At 41.7% G+C, this 14,630-nt stretch overlaps 1 protein-coding gene across 2 annotated transcripts in view; it reads right to left on the bottom strand.

The window, feature by feature from the left end:
• SLC9A2 (solute carrier family 9 member A2) overlaps positions 1–14,630 on the bottom strand; it is a 101,037-nt gene that overhangs the window by 72,623 nt on the left and 13,784 nt on the right. Inside the window, exon 1 of one of the 2 annotated variants that reach the window (XM_054475198.2) lies at positions 12,844–12,913. The exons of the other annotated variant lie outside the window; for it this stretch is intronic. The gene's annotated coding sequence lies outside the window, so the exon portion shown is untranslated. Of the gene's footprint in view, positions 1–12,843; positions 12,914–14,630 lie in introns of those variants that run through there. 2 annotated transcript variants of the gene reach the window in all.

The raw sequence follows: 14,630 nt of genomic DNA, 5'->3' as shown, positions 1-14,630 counted from the left end.
TTCTTTTTTTGTTGTGTCTCTGCCAGGTTTTGGTATCAGAGTGATGCTGGCCTCATAAAATGAGTTATGGAGGAGTCTATCTTTTTCTATTGTTTGGAATAGTTTCAGAAGGAATGGTACCAGCTCCTCTTTGTACCCTGATAGAGTTCGGCTGTGAATCCGACTGGTCCTGGGCTTTTTTTGTTGGTAGGCTATTAATTACTGCCTCAATTTCAGAACTTGTTTTTGATCTGCTTAGGGGTTTGACTTCTTCCTGGTTTAGTCTTGGGAGTGTGTATGTGAACAGGAATTTATCCATTTCTTCTAGATTTTCTAGTTTATTTGCATAGAGGTGTTTATAGTATTCTCTGATGGTATTTTGTATTTCTGTGGGATCAGTGGTGATATTCCCTTTATTATTTTTTATTGTGTCTATTTGATTTTTCCCTTTTCTTCTTTATTAGTCTGGCTAGCAGCCTATCTATTTTGTTAATCTTTTCAAAAAACCTGTTCCTGGATTCCCTGATTTTTTTGAAGGGTTTTTGGTGTCCCTATCTCCTTCAGTTCTGCTCTGATATTAGTTATTTCTTGTCTTCTGCTGGCTTTTGAATTTGTTTGCTCTTGCTTCTCTAGTTATTTTAATTGTGATGTTAGTGTGCCGATTTTAGATATTTCTCACTTTCTGATGTGGGCATTTAGTGCTATAAATTTCCCCTTAACACTGCTTAAGCTGTGTTCCAGAGATTCTGGTACCTTGTGTCTTTATTCTCATTGGTTTCAAAGAACTTATTTATTTCTGCCTTAATTTATTTACCCAGTAGTCATTCGGGGGCAAGTTGTTCAGTTTTTTACCCAGTAGTCATTTGGGAGCAAGTTGTTCAGTTTCCATGTAGTTCTGTGGTTTTGAGTGAGTTTCTTAATCTTGAGTTATGATTTGATTGCAGTGTGGTCTGAGAGATGGATTGTTATGATTTCCATTCTTTTGCATTTGCTGAGGAGTGTTTTACTTCCAATTATGTGGTCAATTTTAGAATAAGTGCTATGTGGTACTGAGAAGAATGTACATTCTATTGATTTGGGGTGGAGAGTTCTATAAATATCTATTAGGTGTGCTTGGTCCAGAGCTGATTTCAAGTCCTGACTATCCTTGTTAATTTTCTGTCTTGTTGATCTGTCTAATATTGACAATAGAGTATTAAAGTTTTCTACTATTATTGTATGGGAGTCTAAGTCTCTTTATAGGTCTCTAAGAACTTGCTTTATGAGTCTGGGTACTCCTGTATTAGGTGTATATATATATATATATATATATATATATATATATATATATATGATAATTAGCTCTTCTTGTTGCATTGATCCCTTTACCATTATGTAATGCTCTTCTTTGCCTTTTTTGATCTTTGCTGGTTTAAAGTCTGTTTTATCAGAGACTAGGATTGCAAGGCCTAATTTTTTTTGCTTTCCATTTGCTTTGTAAATATTCCTCCATCCCTTTATTTTAAGCCTATGTGTGTCTTTGCACATGAGATGGGTCTCCTGAATATAGCACACTGATGGGTCTTGGCTCTTTATCCAATTTTCCAGTCTGTGTCTTTTAATCGGGGCATTTAGCCCATTCACATTTAAGACTAATGTTGTTATGTGTGAATTTGATCCTGTCATCATGATGCTAGTTGTTTATTTTGCACATTAGTTGATGCAGTTTCTTTACAGTATCATTGGTCTTTTTTATTTTGGTATGTTTTTGCAGTGGGGCCTGTACTGGTTTTTCCTTTCCATATTTAGTGCTTCCTTCAGGAGCTTTTATAAGGCAGGGCTGGTGGTGACAAAATATCTCAGCATTTGCTTATCTATAAAGGATTTTATTTCTCCTTCGCTTATGAAGCTTAGTTTGGCTGGATATGAAATTCTGGGTTGGAAAATTCTTTTCTTTAAGAATGTTAAATATCGGTCCCCACTCTTCTGGCTTGTAGAGTTTTTGCAGGGAGATCTGCTGTTAGTCTGATGGGCTTCCCTTTGTAGGTAACCTGACCTTTCTCTCTGGCTGCCCTTAACATTTTTTCTTTCATTTCAACCTCGGTGAATCTGATGATTATGTGTCTTGTGGTTGCTCTTCTTGAGGAGTATCTTAGTGGTGTTCTCTGTATTTCCTGAATTTGAATGCTGGCCTGTCTTGCTAGGTTGGGGACGTTCTCCTGAAAAATACTCTGAAGGGTGTTTTCCACCTTGGTTCCATTCTCCCTGTCACTTTCAGGCACACCAATCAATCATAGGTTTGGTCTTTTCACATAGTCCCATATTTTTTGGAAGCTTTATTCACTCCTTTTCATTCTTTTTTCTCTAATCTTGTCTTTAGGCTTTATTTCATTAAGTTGATCTCCAATCTCTGATATCCTTTCTTCCACTTGATTAATTTGGCTATTGACACTTGTGTATGCTTCATGAAGTTCTCACGCTGTGATTTTCAGCTCCACCAGGTCATTTATGTTCTTCTCTAAACTGGTTATTCTAGTTAGAAGTTCCTGTAACCTTTTATCAAGGTTCTTAGCTTCCTTGCATTGGGTTAGAACATGCTCCTTTAGCTCAGAGGAGTTTGTTATTACCCACCTTCTGAAGCCTACTTCTGTCAATTTGTCAAACTCATCCTCCATCCAGTTTTGTGCCCTTGCTGGAGAGGAGTTGTTATCATTTGGAGGAGAAGAGGCATTCTGGTTTTTGGAATTTTCAGCACTTTTGCACTGGTTTTTTGTCATCTTTGTGGATTTATCTACCTTTGATCTTTGATGCTGATAGCATTTGGATGGGGTTTTTCTGTGGGCATCCTTTTTGTTGATGTTGACGTTATTGTTTTGTGTTTGTTAGTTTTCCTTCTAACAGTCAGGTCCCTCTGCTGCAGGTCTGTTGGAGTTTGCTAGAGGTCCACTCCAGACCCTGTTTGCCTGGGCATTACCAGCAGAGGCTGCAGAACAGCAAAGATTGGTGCTTGCTCCTTCCTCTGTAAGCTTTGTCCCAGAGGGGCACCCACCTGATGTCAGCCAGAGCTCCCCTGTATGAGGTGTCTGTCGACCCCTGCTGGGAGGTGTCTCCCAGTCAGGAGCCATGGGGGTCAGGGACTCATATGAGGAGGCAATCTGTCCCTTCGCAGAGCTTGAGCACTGTGCTGGGAGATCTCCTGCTCTCTTCAGTGCCGGCAGGCAGGAAGGTTTAAGTCTGCTGAAGCTGTGCCCGCAGCTGCCCCTTCCCCCAGGTGCTCTGCCCCAGGGAGTTGGGAGTTTTATCTATAAGCCCTTGACAGGGGCTGCTGCCTTTCTTTCAGAGATGCCCTGCCCAGTGAGGAGGAATCTAGAAAGGCAGCCTGGCCTCAGGCACTTTGCCACACTGCCATGAGTTCTGCACAGTCAGAGTTAACACTGTAAGGGGAAAACCACCTACTCAACCCTCAGTAATGGCAGGCACCCCTCCCTGTACCAAGCTCAAGTATCCCAGGTCAACTTCAGACTCCTGTGCTGGCAGCAAGAATTTCAAGCCAGTGGATCTTAGCTTGCTGGTCTCTGTAGGAGTGGGATCCGCTGAGCTAGACCACTCGGCTTCCTAGCTTCAGGCCCCTTGCCAGGGGAGTGAACAGTTCTCTCTTGCTGGCATTCCAGGTGCCACTGGGTGGGGGGAACCTCCTGTGGCTAGCTCAGTGTCTGCCCAAACAGCCACCTAGTTTTGTGCTTGAAACCCAGGGCCCTGTTGGTATAGGCACCCAAGGGAATCTCCTGGTCTGTGGGTTGCAAAAACCAAGGGAAAAGTGTAGTATCTGGGCCAGAATGCACAGTCTCTCACAGCGTCCCTTGGCTAGGGGAGGGAGTTCACTGACCCCTTGCGCTTCCTGGGTGAGGTGACACCCCATCCTGCTTCTGCCTGCCTGCCGTGGGCTGCACCCACTGTCTAACCAGTCCCAATGAGATGACCCGGGTACTTTAGTTGGAAATGCAGATATCATCCACCTTCTGCATTGGTCTTGCTGGGAGCTGTTCCTATTTGGCCATCTTCAACAGAAAGTAATTATTTGCTGTAATCATCTCTCTTACTAAGTTAGAAGTGATATAATCAGTGACAAAAGTAATGACCATTAAGTTAAGAGATAGGTATACCTGAATTCATCTTTTTAAATGTCTGTGCAAAAAAAAAAAAAGGTAAGAAAATGAAAATTTAAAAAGATACAACGGGTCAAAACTCCCGTGCTGATCATTAGTGGGATCACGCCTATGAATAATCACTGCACTCCAGCCTGGGAAACATAGTAAGACCTCCATCTCTTTAACAAAAATAAAAGTGAAAAATGAAAAAAACAGAAAAAAACAGATTGCTGTTTTTGGGAAGATGGAGTAGATGCATTTTTCTCTATTCCACTCTATACACCTAAAGAGCCTGGATATTATATGTAAAGCAAATATAATGAAAGCTAGCAGAAGAAATGCTGGCTGGAGACCCCCAGACCATGGCATTCAGTTCTCTGGGTCTTCTTTTTGTCTCTCATATCTCAGACTTGGAGCCAAAGAAGCCAGCAGCCCAGAAACTCCAACGGGCACAGGCAACAAAAGCCCCAACAATAGCCGGCTTTATCTAGACAAGAGAATAGGGAAGAGTCAACCTCGCAAGGCACAGAAGTTTTACACAATAACTGCTCTTCTCCAGCCAAACACCACAGAAGAAACGGTGGCCCCAACTGCAGCAAAGTCTGAATGGGCTGTTTAGATTCCATCCTCACCAGAGTGTAAGGAACACCCTGGCTTTTCTACTGGGGTGGTATCAGAGAAGGAAAAGGGCAGAAGAGGGACTTTCTTCTCTGCTGGGTGGTAATGAGCACTCCCCTCCCTATAAAGCCAGGAAAGACGACGTAAAGAACGCAGAGAACATGGACGTCACCATCGTCCAGCCACAAGGCAACCCACTTTTGACCCCTGATTGATAAAAAGACAGAAACCACAGATTATCAGTTTGAGAATGAAACTGTATCACTACAGACCCTGTAGAAATCACTACAGACCCTGTAGAAATCAAAAAGTTAATAAGGGAATATTTGAACAACCATATACACACATGACATCTAAGCTGAAATGGACCAGTTCCTCAAAAAACACCAACTGCAACAACCAATTCCTCAAAAAACACCAACTGCAGTTTGTGTTGGTGAAGAAAATATGAATAGCCCTCAACCAATATGAAGAAAATAATTGAATAGCCCTACAACTAGCAAAAACAGTTAAAATGTAAAGTTGTAGTTTTAAAACTCTTCCCCCAAAAAATCTCCAGGTCCATATAGTTTCTCTAGTGAATTCTACAAAATAAAAGCAATTCTATACAACTTCTTCCAAAAAACAGAAGAGGAGGGAACACTTCTCAATTCATTTTATGAAGCCAATATTGCCCTGACAGATACCAAACCAGACAAGAGCAGTACCAAAAAGAAAACAATAGACCAATACCCTTTAGCAAGGAGTATTGATGCAAAAATATCAGCAAATAATTCAGCGATATATAAAAAGAATTGTGCACCAGGACCAAGTGAAGTTTATTCCAGGTATGCAAGGCTGGTTCAATATTCAAAAATTCACCAATGTAATCCATCATATCAATAGGCTAAAGAAAAAAAAACCACATGATTATATCAATTGATGCAGAAAAAGTATGTGACAAAGTTCAACATCTATTCATGATTAAAAGTCTCAGCAAATTAGGAATAGAAATGAACTTCCTCAGCTTGTCAAAGATCATCTTCAAAAAGCCTGACTGGTTCTAAATGCCAATTTTAACCACACAGAAAGGTAGCCAGCTCATCTTTAAAACTCCAAGGAGGTGCTGGAGACAGCATGTTGAAGAAATGCTTGCACAGCCTGTAAATCATTAGGTGGAAGCCACGTACATTATGGGAAAATCATTACAAGGATTCTTCCTTCGTAGAAATTGATAAATAACTTATGTTACTACTTATCTTTTCGTTCATTAACTCACAAGTATTTCTTTATTATTATTATTATTATACTTTAAGTTCTAGGGTACATGTGCATAACGTGCAGGTTTGTTACATATGTATACATGTGCCATGTTGGTGTGCTGCACCCACCAACTCGTCATTTACATTAGGTATTTCTCCTAATGCTATCCCTCCCCCAGCCCCCCACCCCCCGACAGGCCCTGGTGTGTGATGTTCCCCACCCTGTGTCCAAGTATTCTCATGGTTCAGTTCCCACCTATGAGAGAGAACGTGCAGTGTTTTGTTTTCTGTCCTAACTTTCAAGTATTTCTAAGCACTCACCATCATGAAATGTGTCAGGCACTAAGGACACAGCAATATCCCAGACAGACACGACTTCTGTCCTCATGGAGTTTACAGTTTACAGAGAAGAAGGATGTCGAGCAGGTAATTACACACAGCATGCCTGTTATGGAGCAGGAAGTGTGAGTTTCAACACAATTACATGACAGGGTCTCTGATCTTGTCTTCCCTGTGGGGGAGGGGCTTTTTAAGGAAATCATTTTTCACCTGAGAAGTGAACAGGAGTTGGAATTCTCAAAACCAAGAAGGGTCTGAGGGTCTTCTCAAGCAGAACAGCACATGCAAAACTCACTAGAGTGGGGACAAAGGTGGCCCACAAGAGACACTGCATGAAATCCAAAAAGAGGGAAAGGGTGATGTGTTCTGGGACCTGTTATCCACAATTTGGATTTACCATAAGGCCATGGGAAGTAACACCCAATATGGAAAGGAGGTGAGGAAAGAGCTATGCTTTTCATTTGAGACGTTTACAGAGCGTTTGGGCAGGACTGTGCCTGAGCGCTGTGTGGCTCTCTCTGTTTCATGACCCTGCTGACGCCCCTGACGAAGTGACAACCATCCTGAGTTCATAAATCCATTGGAGAGTCTGTCGCACCCACTAGAGCACACGGTCACAGGGCTGGCGCAAGTTTTATTCACTGTGGCACTCCCATTGTCTCACATGGTATGTAGTAAGTTGTGTCAGCAAGAAGTATATATTTGGTCTCTGCTCCCAGTTCCTGGCACAGAGCTCCTAAAACCCTTGTAATGTCCTGAGCAATAAGGGCAATAGGAGCATCTGTTATAATATTCAGTCTTAGTGTCTGGTTCTAGAGACATAAGAGCTTACAAGACTTTCAGAATCCCTGGAGTGATAAGTGTCTTTTGTATGCTAATGAGATGATTGGTGGCTGGGGGGCCCCTAGATAGTCCCCTAGATGGGGACTGGTTGCCAGAAAGACCAAGGCAGGATTAGAGGCTTGGGACTTCCAACTCCACCACCCAAATTCTGGGGAGTGGAGAAGGGCAGGAGGTTGAGTTCCATCACCTATCTAATGGGCCCTCCATGAAGACCCTAAGTGATGAGGTTGGGAGCTTCTTTGTTGGTGGGTATGTGGTGGGGCTGGGAGGGTGCTGCATGCTGAGAGGAAATAGAATCTTGGCACCCTCCCTATGCCTGCCCTGTGCACCTCTTCACCTGGATGCTCATCTGTATCCCTTTATAACAACCAGTAAACTAGTGTTGCCCTCAGTTCTATGAGCTATTACAGCAAATGATCGAAACTGAGCAGGTCATGGGACTCCCCAGTTTGTAGCCAGCTGGTCAAAAGTATGGGAAGGCCCAGGACTTTTGATGGTCATCTGAATCATGGGCAGGTTTCTGGGACAGAGCTCTTACCTGTGGATTCTCTCCCGACTCCAGGTAGTTAGGGTCAGAATAGAATTGGATTTAAGGATACCAGGCTGCTGCCTGGAGAGTTGGAGAATTGGTTGTTGGTGTCAGGGAAAAACCTACAGATTTGGTGTGAGAAGTGCTGAGAGATAGCAGAGAAAAACAAGTTTCTTCCTAGTATGGTAACAAAGAAAAAGGCTCTTAACCTGCCCTCTGAGCTGGCTAGTTTCCTTAGGGATTGTACACCAAGCCTCAGGAGACAGATGCAGTGAAAATGCAGCAGATATGCGTGTTGTAACTGGAGACTCCAATGCCAGAAAGTTACAGAGTTTGTATCTCACTTTTTGTCTCACACGCCTTGCAGTCCTAGTACCAACCTTTCTGTTTTCTCTGATCTTTAATTATTTTATTTCCCAAGAAAATGAACAGCCACTGGTCTATATTTGATTGCACTGGAGGTTTATGCTTTTATTACTACCGGTCATTTCTATGTTTGTCTCAATTTCATTAAAGTTGTAAGAGCTATATTGTTCCTCCTTAAAATGTTCACTTTTGCCAGACATAGAAGAACAAATACTATATGATTCTGCTTACATAAGGTACCTAGAATGGACCAATTCACAGAGACAGAAAGCAGAACAGAGTTTACCAGGGACTCAAGGGAGGAGGTGATGGGGAGTGAGTGTTTAATGGACAAAAATTTTCAGTTTGTGAAGATGAAAATGTCGTGAAGATTGATGGAGGTAGTGGTTGCAGAACACTGAGAATGTACTCAATGCCACTGAATTGTACACTTACAAATATTGCTGTGACTGCATAAGCACTGCTAAACCAACTGGGAGAAAGGATAATGCTGCTAAATGGATCTCTGCTGGTAGGCACGGTCACCATGCAGTGTTCTGAAATTCTGATTGATCCCCTGATACAGAGTCTAAACTAGTCCTTCAAAAGGCAACTCTACAAATGTTGATGTAAAATGTGCAAAGCCTGGGCTGTTCAAAAATAAGCAAAACAACAGAATTTTTTGGCAGCTCAAAAGGTAAAACAAGTAATTTTTCACAAAAACATTCATAGCAAAATGTCAAAGAATAGGAAAATGGTTGAGTGAAAGATAGCCTATTAACATGATATAATAATCTACCACAGCATGCACGTTTATTATGTCAGTTTTTCTGCAGGTTTCTATTTTTTTAGACGGGGTTTCATTCTGTCACCCAGGCTGGAGTGCAGTAGTGCAATCATAACTCACTGCAGCCTCCAGCTCCTAGGCTCAAGAAATCCTCTCACCTCAGCCTCCTGAGTGTCTAGGACTATAGGTGCACACCAGCACACCTGGCTGATTTTTAAATTTTTTGTATAGACAAGGTCTCGCTATGTTGACCACGCTGGTCTCAAACTCCTGTTCTCAAGGGATCCTCCCAATTCAGCCTCCCAAAATGTTGGGATTATGGGCATGAACCATCACTCCTGGATTTATTCGAAGTAATGTTCAGTGAAAAAAGAGCACAGAATGGTTTTAAAAGTTTTTACTTTGTTTTAAGACTGTTAAATTCTTTGATTTTACTCACAGATATGTTTTCTCAAACTCCTGGCCTCAAGCAATTCTCCTGCCTTGGCCTCCCAAAGTGTTGGGATTACAGGCATAAGCCACTGCGCCCAGACTCACGGACACATTTTTAAAGAAAGTGCATCTCCACACTTGATAAAAAGGCTGAGAAGCAGTGGAAAGTGCCTCTCTTTAGTGAGCATAAGGAACACTTTCATTCAAGATATCAATAATTGCCAGGACCACAACTGATGTACCCATAGAGTTTACCTTTCATAGACGATGAACTCATTGTGTGACTTAACACAGTGCCTCCTGAGTGCAATCCCAGCTCAGCTTCCCTTTGGCTTGTGCTTCCTATTCAAGGTGGGAAACATGAACCCCTTTCCCTTAGATATTCCATAGTGTCCTTCCCACATTTGTCAATGGTCAGAGTATGTCGGCCATTTCTATTTATTTGTCTTTTTGTAACATGATCACTTTCTGAGAATAATACTGATTTTGATCAGTGTTAATTTGACTGTAAAACATATTCCAACTGATTCTGAGTGCCTAAATGTCCCACATAATCAGCTCAGCCCTTTTAAATATACCCAGGTGTAAATACTAGAAGCAAAATTTCATGTAACATGAAAAAGTCTGAAGCAGAGTTTGCAAGCTTGCAGGCCACGAGCCACCATGGCCTGCATGCCTATTTTGTTCGGCCTATTTAGTGGGCTCAAAGATGGAGCTCATATTGAGAAACTGAGAGGATCCACATGTAAATTCTTCTGTCCAAGTTATCTTGGAAAATCAGCAAAACTGGGCTTTTGTCACCCATCTTATGCCAATTTCTGCAAAGTGGCCATCAGCTGGAGCTTAGGCAGGGCAAGAGCTAGCTGTCCAGCTTGCTCCCCGTAACCCCTCCCATCTCTCAGGGCATGAAGAGGCACCAACAAGGCCCACACTGACAGCTACGTGTCTATCTTTTTAGACTCCTTCCTGCTAGTCTCAACCATAGCAATGAGAACACAACTTAGGCAGAGATTCCATGAATTAAATAACAGATTTCCCATCCTTTAAGCAGATGAGTGAGGGGCCATCTCCTCAGGGGCCAGGGGTGCCTCCCTATCTCAGCTGGGGCACTGCAGTTGGTTTTTATCAATTGGGTGAGATCTCTGGCAGGTCCAGTACAGCACACAGAGTTGGTGAAGTTCACTTCTGCAGGTAGGTGGCTCTGCCGCCCTGGGAGTCTCTTTTTCACTGGAGGCAGCCGAATCCTACTCTGATACCCAAGCCAGGGTTGGACACAGGATTTGACTCATGCCTTGGCCACCTCACTGCCTGCATTATATTCTTTCTGTAACCCACACCACACCCACTGGACAGCTCGGAAATGATCACTGGCTCAGTTGTGCTGGCACTGCAACTGTGCCCCAGGAAATAATAAAGATGGCACTGGCCAGTTTTCAAAGTATTTCAGCATGTATTCTATCTGGGTGTGAAACTTGTGTCTCCCCAAGCTGAGAAAAAGACTCTACAGATGGCAAGGGAATTTCTAATACAGCCAGGTGGGAAACAAGATCCTCGCTATTAAATACTGAGAGCTGCCCTTGGACACGCAGAGTATTCTTATTTAGAAAACTCTGGGACTCCAGTTTCCTGTGAGGAACGGCAGGTGAAGCAGTCACAGAGCTTGCTCTCAGTCTGTTAGGACTGCAGGTTTAAGTCTCACAGCTATGAAACAGATTCAACGGATCTTCTGTGATTCCACACATCTTTAACTTTTTCATCTCCTCAAGGCTCTAAGCCCTCCACTTTTTCTTTTTCTTTTTCTTCTCTTCCATTCTTCCAACCCTCCCATTTTAGAAACACAATCTGATGAAGGGGTTTGACCAAGGAAGGATTCCATTTGAAGAGATCATTCCGAAGGTAAAACTTGCCAGTGCCTAGGCAGTGTTTACGAGGAGTTACAGAGTCCAAGGGGTTGACAAGTTCTAGTGACTATTTCTGAACAGATCCTTTGCACAGCTTAGTTAAGCTGGGGGAAGGGCCACTAGGGTGTGCCAGTGGTGATAAAGACCCTGGTATACTAAAACCTAGATCCAGAACTTTCCATGCCAGCCAACAGTTGAAAGCAATTTTTATTCTACTGCCCCAGGCTAGACGTTAAATCTTAGGATTTATCATTCTCTCAACTCATGTGTTAGTAAACGATTTATGCCAATTTTGGCTTTGCTGTTTGCACACTGCTATCATTAAGCCATATAAGGTTTTCCAGGGACTGTACCCCACCCACCTAACCGCCTTGTGTGGGAACCGTATTTTCTGTTTTCTGGTTTCTATTCCTTCAAGAGCTTGCCTTCTAAGCAAATTTACCACTTGCTCAAAATACATGGATCAAAGTATAGTGAAGGAACCCACAATTGCCGGTAATTGCTACCTGATTTCATTTTTCAATTAAGTGGTTGCTAACACTTAACTGCAGTCACCAGTTATTTACATGGCAGGGAAATATTTGCACACTGTTGGCTCAGGCTAAACTAAGAAACTATCCCATTTGGTAAATGACTGTATTTTCCAAGCTTGCTAGAATACTATCCCTTTCATTCCCTTTCCCTCCTCCCTGACTTCTGTTACCAAGTTGGTGGTCTTTGTACATCCAGCTGTCTTCCCATTTGCTTATGGTTGCAAAAATCAAAGAGGTTTCAACGAGTATTGGGATGTGTATTTTAAAGATTCATGGAGATTCCTACAGTTCCATATAGTTCTACAGTCATCATAATTATTACGTTCCATTAAAATAATGGTCAAACCTACTAACACATTCAGTGGGAAAACAGAGGACTAGAGTCTTGCCAATTATATTCATTTGTTCCAAGATTTAGGAACAACAGCTCCCTGGTTTTAGTGGCTTCAAAACAGGAAATTGAAACAAGACCAAATAAAAAGAAAAAGATCAAAAAAAAAGAAGGAAAAAACCCATGCAGATGGAGCCAATCATTAAGTAAACAGATTAGCTATCTTGTCAACCAAATCCCTTTAGCAAAACCATCACCTCTCATGTGTTGTGCTTAGAATGTGAGCACATGAATGAATGTCAGTTGTAACACAAAACAAAACAAAATAAGATACAGACTCTTGTGAGATTCAAAGCAGATTACAAATTACATTGTGAAATGATTGAAAATATAAAACAGTGTTACTTGGTTTTAACTATATACATTGTAAGTGACATTTATAAAAAGACGCCCATGTCCTTGGAACCTCTCTTGAGGAGGGATGAACAGCGAGTGAACGGCCAACTCACACATAAATAATCAGATGTCAGAGAGTGATAGACAGCTCAGAAGAAAGCAAACCTGGGCAACAGGATACAGAGAAACTGGGGCCAGGGCTATTGCACACAGGCGTGCATGTATTCTTATTTCCCTTTAAAGCTCCTCCAGCCGGAGTCAGCATCTTCCATACTCATCCAGAAACTTCACGAGCGAACACACAAAGAATGCTGCCATTCTCCTAAGTAAGCAGACCAGGCATGTTGACACGAACAATGTATCCTTCTCAACCCTGAACACCAAGACTTTCAATCAGACAGAAAAGAAGAAGCTGCAATTTTTCAGTACCATTTCTCCTCACCATTCCAGTGTTCCGTAAGAGAAAATGTACAGTCAGCCGATGCATGCTTCTGCCTTAGAATACTGGTGATGAAAAGCGCGGGTTGACATTTCTAAAATAGCAATAATTACTTTAGGCAGCACTTTGCTTTAACATTCTTTCCAATCTAGATTCTGAAAGAAACACTATTAGTACAAAAAGCACAAAAGGCCTAGGAAAGCAACTGCTGAACAACGTGCTTACCACAAGTGTGTGAGCTGATGCATCTGTGGACCCTGATGACACAGAGGAGACCCAGAAGCTCTGGGCTTTCCAGGAAGTGTCCGGAGGAGGGTCAATGAGAGAGCCTACTCTCACAGGGAGTCTCAGCTGACTGTGAGCCCTGCATGCCTAGTCTTTCACCTAGCCCTCCACCAATTATGCCTGGCTGCTCATCTTTCATTTTCCAAGACAAGAACCTGGAATAAAAAAAAAAGATGTGCATTGCCTTTCTTTTTCATTGCAAACTAACTTAGCAAAAGCAGAAAAAAATGATTTTTTAAGCTTACGTAACATATTTCAGAGGCTGACATATGTATAATTTAGAAAGAAACCTATTTATTCATAACAGCAATGGCAGAAGATCAGGACATCTAACAACTTGCTATGGAGCAAACGGACAAAACAGATTTTCATGGTATAATACTATTATATGTTGGAGAAGAAAGAAAGAAATCGGTTCTCCTTCAAGGCTATCCACATTTCCAAGGTCTATAAAGTAGCAACTGTTGTAAATGTGTTAACTCTATCCTCACAACAACCTAACGAAGAAGCTACTACTATGAGCTCATTTTACTGATGAAATAACAGAGGTTAGAGAAGTTAATTGACTCACCCAAATCCACAGCTAGTAAGTAGCAGGGCTGGGATTTTGGGCAGCAGAGCTTAAGTTACCACTAAAAGTATATCCAATAATAGTATATACACTATAGTGCAGTGATCAAATCAATTACCATCCAAATGAGGATATTTGAGAGTGAAATGACACAATAATAATATATGTGACAGGTCATTTGTAACAAATGTAAACCAGAAATATCATGGACAACCAAGGAGTGTGGAAACTTTAATTACATCATTAAAGTGTGGTGAAAAAAAAGAGTTTCTCCAAATGTTATTGAGTTACTCATTTACTCAGTAATTACTTATTGAGTTTGTGCTATGTACCAGGCCTTGTTCCAGACAATGAGTCAAACACAAAATCCTTTCCCTCATTGAGCACACATTCTAATGAATGTCATTTATATGTACATGTGTTTCTATATGTGCCTGTTTGCATGTGTAATACATGTGTATGTGTGTGCAACAATGAAACATATTTAACATCTTTTCTCCTGTAAATCTGTTGTAGTTGAACTTATTAAAATCTACATGACAGCTTAAGTTATGTGGGTTGAACCTTTTCTTAATCTATGAATACTTAACATGTTAAATATATATCTCAAAAGCATTACAATTCTGTATTCTGTGCATCATGGATGATGGAAAAGACCAGGCCAAGATTCTGAAGTTCTAGACTCATGGTCTGGCTCTGGTACTACTAAGTTCCACTACCTTACCTTTTCCTTAGCTCTTTGTGTCCTACCCAGTTTAGAGTTGTTGTGAGATCATACTAATCCTAACTTTTGGGTTGCACTGTACTTTCTCCATGTATTACTTCAATTCGTCCTCACAGAATCACACGAAGGAAGCCGGGTGCTATTATTATTGCGTGATTTTACAATGGCAATCTGAGACTGTCATAATGAAGCCTACGGGTCAAGCATGAG

Source organism: Pongo pygmaeus, chromosome 12 (genome assembly GCF_028885625.2).
Source record: "Pongo pygmaeus isolate AG05252 chromosome 12, NHGRI_mPonPyg2-v2.0_pri, whole genome shotgun sequence".
Lineage (NCBI taxonomy): Eukaryota > Metazoa > Chordata > Mammalia > Primates > Hominidae > Pongo > Pongo pygmaeus.
The sequence above is the reverse complement of the archived record's forward strand: the minus strand, read 5'-3'. Positions and strand labels throughout refer to the sequence as shown.